Here is a 9,692-nt window from a genome sequence, read left to right on the forward strand (position 1 = left end):
TGCCCTAAACGTTCGGTGTTTTTTATTCCCATAATTAGTTGACCATGAAATTGAAGTGTTGCCATAGAAGTTGTACAAATTAATATTGTTTATCTATATGCCGGCATATTATCAAAAATATTATGAAATATTATATTGTATATAAAAAGTTTCTTCGTATTTTTAGAGCATCTTTCTTTGTAACACACGAATAAAGAAAAAATTCGTGTATGGGGTAAAAATTAGGTAGCAAACCACCCTCGTACAATATCACGCAGACCAGTAATTACATTGCGGCACGATGAACTACGATGGAATACGTTTCGCATATACATCGTGGTCATTTTGAGTGCACGAAGCGTGATTATCGCGTTTGAATTTAAACAAGTTAAAATATTAATCACTTAGATTTTCGTAAGCGCACTTATGCGATATTCTCTCCTCGAGATTAAAGAAATAAACGTTTTAAATATGAGCCGAATTTTGATGCGAAACCACATTTATCATTAATGCGTAAATGCATGATTGCAAAATGAAATATAAAAAGAAATAATCGGACATTATTTTAACTTTAAATCCGGAACGTCAAAATATCAGAGTTAACAAAAAATGTATTTTTTTAATGAATAATCAAATATGTAAAAGGGGAATTATACAATTTGAAGGAGTACACGATTATGTTTTAAATCTAACTTACGAACAATATTTTACGAAGAATATTTTACGTTCACCGTAAATATAAGCGAGTATTGAAAGAAAATTGAAGAATACTATTTTTATACTTGACATGTGTAATCTCTTTACTTTAACTACATCGTTTCTTGAGAATGCATAAAATAATGAATCATTAATAGATGCGTGATCTTATTTATGTTTAATTAAACTTTCTTTGTGTCGAGGATCATGCGATCGGTAGTTCAGACTTCCGGTAGAAGCACCTGTTTTAAAAAATTGAATGACGTGACACGCGACATCGAGGAATGTCTTTGTCGAGTGACCCACCTTATTATCTACCGTGCCCTTTTAATATCATTTATTTTGTATTGCTTCGCAATTACAAAGAAATTCGTGAATTCTTTCTTAATAATTGCACAATTAAATATGGAACAAATTATCTTTAATAATTATAGCAATTACTTGTGTAGATATAAATACTTTTGTCTGAAATATTTGGTTATAAAGAAAGTGAAAATGATAAAACTATAATGAATAATGGAATAGTAATTTATTAACGAGTAGCATGTTCTAATTTCAATAGCAAAGATAATAAATGATCTGAAAGCGACGTGCGAATTGACGAGACGTGTTTCGATCGATCGCAACGTGAATATTCGATATTACGTAGGAAGGTTGGTGACACAGAGGCCGTGCTTATAACGCTATTAATCACGCGTTTCGACGCTCTCACAGTGCGTGTCTGCTAATTGAATGAGTCGATACGCTCATCTGGTTAATTTGCCGTTTACGAACGTTAATAACGAAGCATTTTCAATGAGAAGGGCAAACGACCGAACTGTCAAATGTCCTGCACCTTTGTTTTCTGACAGAAAGAAACCGATTGAAAAACGATCATGACATATCGAAAACAAATAAAATGATAGGTTCTTTCTTAATGCATTTGGAGAAGTAAAAGACTGCTGATCGGGAAATCATCGGGGGACCATCAAAATCACAAAACCATCAAAATCGCAAAACCATCAAACGCGAGTTTTCTTCGTGCCGAGAACGAACGCCTTTTCTCTGTCGAACGAACGACTCAAAAAGGTGCTTAGTGATAATCGAAAAAATCAACTTAAGGAATGATCAACTTGAAGAAAATTTCAGTACGCTCTATTTTCTTTAACGACTCGACATTTGTCTTTTTTATTTAGTACCTTTCAAATTTCTTCTTCCGAATTTTGTATGCACAGACTACGTGTAAATCTGTGAATACATTTGAAGAGATACTTCAACTGATAATAATATCTTACTTTACACATTTTAATGATATCAAAAAGTTCATATATTATAACACAGTAAATCAACCTTAAACAACAAATATCGTTCATTGATTTCGCATCTAAAGAAAAAAAGGAAGGAACTTATGGGACAACCTAATATTTACACGTACATGCCATACGAGTACAAAACACGAACGGAAATGAATTTAAAAGAGAGTCAAAATCCTTTGAGACATTACGAGACGCTTTAAGTTCCGCTCTCGCTGGTTACGTCAGTTAAGAAATGTTTTCTAATTAGTCTATTAATTATTATGCGAACTTTTTCAAGTTGGGAATAAATATCGAGCACGAGAGATCGGAAAGTAACAAATTTTTATTTTCTTATTTTCGTTACCACGAATTTATTGTTGTACGACATATTTTGAATATCTCGTAGCAAGAAAATCAGGTTCTTACATTGTGCTCGAGTTGCTAGCGAAAAAAAATTCAAAAGGAAAAGGACGAAAAGAAGGAAGGGAAAAGTAAAGCGAATAAAAGAAGAAAATGTAATGGATACCGTAAATTTGGAAGATCTAATTAGGAAAGAAAGGTTCACTTTTTCCTTCCTGGATGACCCATTTCGTCACTGCATTAGCTTCCTCTTTATTCCTACGTCTTTCTTTCATTCTTTTTCTATTTCCCTTTCATCTTTATTTCTAGCGATTTGCAAACGAATATTTGCTATGTTCCAACTAACAAGTTTCCGTTTAATTCGGCTAATCGAACCTATCCCAAATGACAATCTTTCAACCAACCGTAAATCGTGAATGCTTGCTAAAAAAAAAAGGCTTCTTTTTCTTCGTTTATAACAGAATTTCCGTCTCATGTGATTTTTCATCGTTAGGAATAATCAAATGGAACGGGTTACGTCATCCCATGTAATTTTTTAAAGTAAAAACCATTTTTCGTTATTATCGTTCAACTTTGATACTCATCGCAGAAGAAGAATTGAGCAAGGAACTGAATCATATTTTTAAACGGTCGGTTATCAAATAATCGTTATCCCGAAGTCAGAATCTCATATTGAATTTTCTACGGTTTGGCTCCGTTGCCCGGCTACTGACCAACTTTCTCAACTTAATTCGGCAATAAAAGACGTTCAAAACAGCGATCCTGTTGAGAAGATGTCTTTATATCGGGCAGTTAACCTGATTTTATCGCGGTGTTAATCTTAATTCCAATAAAAAAAACTCTGTGGAACACTAAATTGCAATGTATCGCGTCAGAAAAATGATTTATAATTCTCGTCGACACAATTGCTTGTATATTTCTATTAATAATACAACAAAAAATATATATACATATATACATAAATTATGTGAATTAATTTGCACATCTTTCGCATATTACCATTCGAATTGATATGACGTATAGAACATTTGCAATATGTATTTCATAGAGGGGGAAAAAGAAAAACGTATCAAGTTTGTTTTTGTTATCAATCAAAAGTATCGAATATTTTTAGCAAAGGTAGTTGAATTATTTGCATCAGGATTGTACGATATCGGCAAGATGTCAATATCCACGACCTACTTTTTTATTTTTTTTATCTCTCTTTCCGTTTAGACCAATCGAATCTTCGTTTGGAATCGACGTTCGTTTTTATCGTAATTCCTGTTAGATTATTAGCTTCCCTGATCGAGATGAATTTTCGTCGGTCAATCACAGATCTAACGTAATCTGTACAATATCCTCTCTTCTCTCAGTCGACACACACGTCTTTGATAGGTAATGCGGGCTGGCCAAACTAATTCGATCTTTCAAAAGTACTTTAATCTTGATGGCTTTTAAAAGCAGCCAAAATATACGTATATCTATTGTTTTTCAAGTGCATACTCTTACGTTCGAGATAATTAACAGTATAGTCGAGTTTATGGTTAGTATAAAACTACCAGCCAACCTTTATTCTCGTTGATTACCCTCAACTTTGGCCATTCCTATCCAAAATTATATAAGTTGATCTATTCCCATGCGAAATTTTCAATATTATTCAATATTATTAATTTGTAGAAATACCAATATTTCAATTACTAAAACACACTCTATTGTATATTTTATTTAAGAAATCGTTTATATAGAAATAACCAACACTAGCAAATTTTCTATTAAAAATTCCAATAATGTCATAGAAAAAAAATCTCTTATTTAAAAAAGCGATTTGAAGAACACCAACGAGTCAAATAATAATTGAGTCCGTATAAATGACAGGATAGAAATCGAATATCCACTTTAAAGGCAAGACAATTAAGACGAGAGATTTCAAAACATTCAGTGAATCCCAGTGATTTCTTCCTTTTAAAGGTGTACCAGGATAACGGACGTTAATGTTAAAAGTCGAAACGATAATTCGATGACGGGGGTGGAGTGACGTTGGATGCCGTAACTTCGAACAATAAAGTTTCTTGCACCGAGACATTCTCTATTTATAGGTATGTGTGTGCATGTGTATGTGTGTGTTTACATCCGAGGATACCGAGAAGAGGAGGTCGTTCTCTGATTACGACCACTTTCATAACACATACCGTGTATTCGACTCGTTAATGAGTTTAGTCGTCGCTCGTTGGCGCACTTTTACGAGCCTCTTAACGGTGTTCCTCGGGGGAATCGGTAAATTGAAACGATATCGTAGTTAGAACTATCGACGTTTGACCTCTTCACTTTTTAATGTCACTTTATTCTTTGTAAGATTTTATTCTTATCTTTACTATGTACAGTTACTACCAAAAATTATCATACATTACACTACACTAACTTATGGTTTAATCTTTCAGTTATTTAAAAAACGATCACCCTGATTATATTGTCTTTGGTAATAAGCCATCGATTGATTTCGGTAAACATTTACATTATATTATGGAAAATTAAGCCAAATCTTAACTACTTCAATTTTTTCTAACTTCCACATGCAAAATATCGTTTTGGAATTTGGCCGGTATACCCCGGGACACCGTGTATATTTTAAAATACATATAATAGAATATTGTGTAGCTTACGGGAAACGTCAGAGTATATCCGGCTTCGTGTCAGCTTTACCTTTCTCCACTTTTAAAACTCCTTTAGAATTACTCGAAAATGTCATGAAAATGATAAGTCTGACGGACATTTACGACCATACCGGATGGTCCAGCAAGTTTATTCGCTTTAAGGAAAGATACAAGTGAAAATCGTTTAGTCTCCCGTCAAGTGATTCGTATAAACGACCCGTCGACAAAATAAAATGACAAATGAAACTCTTCGACGTTTAGTATCACCTATCAATTCAATTCATACATGTTCTCTATACATCATTATATTTATTTCATTATTAAATATCTAGCAAAATATTTAAGATATTTTATTTAATCAATATTATGACGTCAAACTTATCGGTCAATTCGAAAAGAAACATTTCAAATATCAATTATTTCAAATATACAGTGGGGAAACGGGTAGGAATAATCTTGTGATTCACTGTTTATGCACTGTAAGTAAGTAAGTAAATATATCCAGGCAGAAAAAGAAACTTTTGAAATGCCTATTCAGTGTTACTCTAGAGAAAACGGATAGGAAAATAGGAAGAAAGAATTATTGTGTTGACTTCTTAAAGCATAAAAACGGACAAAACTTTAATGGCGGTACAAATCTCAATGAAATGGAACCATTTCCTACGAATCCTCTTTTCCTATTCTTTTTCTCTTTTTTATTCTCCAATATAGTATAAGCGTTACTTTTATCCTTTACCTCCCCTTTACTCAACCCCTATCTTTCTTCCCTCTCCCACTCCCTCTCACTCTAATGTTTGCTCGACCCACATTCGGTTCCGTCCTTTTCACGCAGCGACAAAAGAAATAACCTAAGTCAACGTTCGGTTTGTCTAATGGACGGCATCGTCCATTAAAACGTAAAGTGAGCCTTAAACCGCAACTTCTTCTCGGATCGTTGTTAAAAAAGAAACGGGTCGAGTTGACGAAATCGATCGTATCGAGAAAATCTTCAGGAACTAAATTAAATCAAGTGATTCTTTGACGTTTCTTCTTGATATGTATAATATAACGAACGAGATTGATACATGAATTTCATCACGAATTTTATTTCATTCGATAACACACGCATAGATACAAATGCACGTACAAATAAAAATATATATATATATATTGTATATACGAAACGAGGCAATAAACGCGGGCAATAGTTACAAGCACATTTTCTGAATATTAAAACAATTATAAAATTACTTTTTAAATTAACAAATTATTATAAAGAAAGAGAACAAATCAAAATTCAATATATATATATATATTTAATTTAATAGACAATATTATTCTTTTTATCATTCGAATATAATCTAAATTTAAAAGGCAGAAAATCACTGGAAAAAAAAAGGTTAAAATGAAAATTACAGTCGTACATTCAAGAGGGAAACCAACGATGCGAGTATAGAAACGAAGAAACGAAATAATCGTTGGAAAGGATCAAAATCATGGTCGTTAAAATAAATCTGAGCTCAAAAGACAAAACGACTTTTACATCGGCGAAACGAGGACAATTTTCCTAGCAAAACCTATCAAGAAAAACAAATAGAATTCGAAAATGATGCAAACTTCATTTACTTTAAAAGTACAGTGTTATTCAAGAAAAGATAGTATAAAAGTAAAGGTAATTTATTCGCTATTGAATCTACATACGCGATCTACAATGGTAGAAAATATGAATAAAAGTTCTCCTCAAAGGTTCGAATTGTGTTATATAACTTTAAATAATTATATTTAATTTTTAATGTATAAACATGTGTGTGTGTGCCTTCAGAAATGCATGTATTATATATATATGTATTTTCAATAATAGACATTTAAGGTATTCTAATGTAAGAAAATTGAAGAGGATTGATGATAAATCCAACGATGATCACCTGTAACAAAAAGCAAACTATATTAGTCATACAGTCAAGTGATACAATAGCCTGACATATTATTCGTCCAATTCATAGATGCACTTTTCAATTGAATCCTTTATTTACTTTTTATCAAATCACTATTTTCTTTTTTTTTTACCGTTTGTAAAATGAAATTAATATTAAACACGTGATTTTACATTAAGAAATATAATTAATTAAGGAACAGGAAAAGTACAAATATTATAATAAGTTACTATAATGAAAATAATATCTATTAATTATTATAAAATACTCTTTTAAGCTACGTTATATATATATATATATATACAAAAGAAAAATTGCAAATTTAATAAAATACAATGACACTAAAAAATCTTAAAAACGAAAGAAGAAAAAAAAGATGACTGCAATATTTACTGAACGTTAATCAAACTTCAAAATTTAATAAAAACGAGAATTTTCATATTTTTGGCTCTAACTAACTAAAAACTTATGCACCTTTTGGACGATATGGCACACAGATTTGGTGTGCCAAGGAGATGGAATGGTCCATCATCTCCAATTACAACTACAAATTAATGACGAGCAAGAAAATAGTATAATAAAATATAAAATATGACTAGAGAGCTATTCTCAAAAAGTTCGAACTTGCTGTTTGAACTTTTAAAAATAACTCAATAGCCTGAATAGTAGTTGCCCACTTGATACCACATTTAAGTGGGGGCCTCTTCGGCCTTAGCCTCTTCGGCCTTAGCCTCTTCGGCATAATGCCTCTTCTTTCTTCATTTCCTGAAAACTGCATTGGACATTTTCTACGTGCAAGAAAGATAAGATCTTTCATACAAATTAACTCGTATTTGTTTAATGATTTTAATCATTAATTATTACAAAATTAATTGACGTTCATTGTTCATTAGTAAATCTCGTGAACCATGAATGAACTTAAAGTTCATTAATATATACACGAGCACAATTAATCGTATGTCCAAGCAGATAATTATACTCGATGACCTAATAACACGTCGCACTTTTACTATCAAGTAATAAAATTGTGAATTGAAATAAAAATAATACTATAAATGCAATGCATTTTCTTGCAATATTTTTATTCAATTTATTCTTTATACTGAATTATATATCAAATATTTGAAAGACTAAATCGCGATAGTGCGAAGTGTTAGTTATAATGCTTAAAACTAAGTATCAAATTCATCAAAGTATTCGCGAATTTGTTCGACTCTATCTCGTTCGAAATAGAATCGAAATAGAAATGAATCTTTCGAATCGTTGCAAATCTCTTTGAATCATGATACATAATAAAGATTACAGAAGAGTCACAGAATAGATTTAAAAAGCAAGCATAATAGAATGAAATGATATAATTTTGTAGCAATTCTGTATAAACCAGGAGGCGGAATTTCCACTCCGGAGTGGAAGCAAGCCTAGTGCCTTTCCTGGATCCTACCTACTTAAAATTAAACTTTTCACATTCGCTCCAAAAAGTATGCTACCTGCCTGCCAATTACCCATATTTAAAAAGAGATAATWCACATACATACCCACCCACTCACTCCACGATTCTCWCACATACCACCAGGGTGCAAAAGCCTAAACTAGAGAGCATGCCCCGGGGCACCTCCGACACCCTAGTTCAAACGCGTCTTTTCTAAATTTATGGGGAAATACGTACTTTTTGCTGTAATCGTCTGCCAAGGCTAGTAATTATTGCATAAAAAACTACAGCAAAAATACAAGTATACACCAGTATATATGCATACTAGTAATATACGAGTATATCAAAGTTTCCGCAAGTAAATGCAGTAACTCTACTATGCAAAACGATTATCAAAAAAAAAAATTAGAAATATTTATTATAAATATAAAAATACACAGACACGCGTATATATATATATATATTTTTCATATCACACGTGATATGTTGAAGTAGTGCTCTCAGTATTAAATGATGTATTAATTAAAAAATATCGCGAAACGATGTACAGTACACACTACCTAATACGCACACACAGGTGTAAAGTACATCGTGCAACCACTAGCACAATAACAGCCGCCAATAGGGGAAAAACTTAAAACTAAACCCACACTAACTGTTTCCCACCCATTCGTGTAACACCTGGGCACACGCATAGATGAGAACGCAGAAAATATGGGGGGGGAGAAACGGGAGATTAGTACATTAGAAGCTGAAAATCCTGATCTAAAAAATATGAATAAATACACATAAGCATACATTTTTATAAAAATTCATCTAAGCGGCTAAGGACTCTACAATTTATTTAATAAATAATAACTTTGAATATCTTTTAATATCTTTTATATTATATATTTCAAAACCTCGGACGACTCCTTTCATTAAGTTGGCTGTTCTAATAAAAGAACTGGGCTTTGAGCCACCACTTAATTGCTAGAATCTATCCGCCGCGAATGAGTTTGTCTTCTTGCTCATGTATTTATAATATCGAAGTATCGATATATCGAAATTAATCGCGATTAGATAAATTAAGTACGAAGCAATGCATGTAAGACATTTATTACATGCTTTTCTGGACGAAAACGAGTAAATCAATGCTCGATTTCACGACTACTAACCACGAACAAAACAAGTAATAAAAAAGAAAGTGCAATAATTAATTGCATTATTAATTAAATGAATTTAACCGATGAGACAAGAAAACCTATCCTGAACTAATATCATAAAACATACAATACAATACACAATATAATATACAATTTTCATGAGTAACTCCTAGAAAGGAATTACTCATGTGCTCGTCACTAATTTATTTAATTAATTACAACCAGTAACTCGTGCCGATTAGGACCTTTCATCCTCGACATGA

Source organism: Polistes canadensis, unplaced genomic scaffold (assembly GCF_001313835.1).
Source record: "Polistes canadensis isolate GaletaPanama2010 unplaced genomic scaffold, ASM131383v1 scaffold_89, whole genome shotgun sequence".
NCBI classification, from domain to species: domain Eukaryota; kingdom Metazoa; phylum Arthropoda; class Insecta; order Hymenoptera; family Vespidae; genus Polistes; species Polistes canadensis.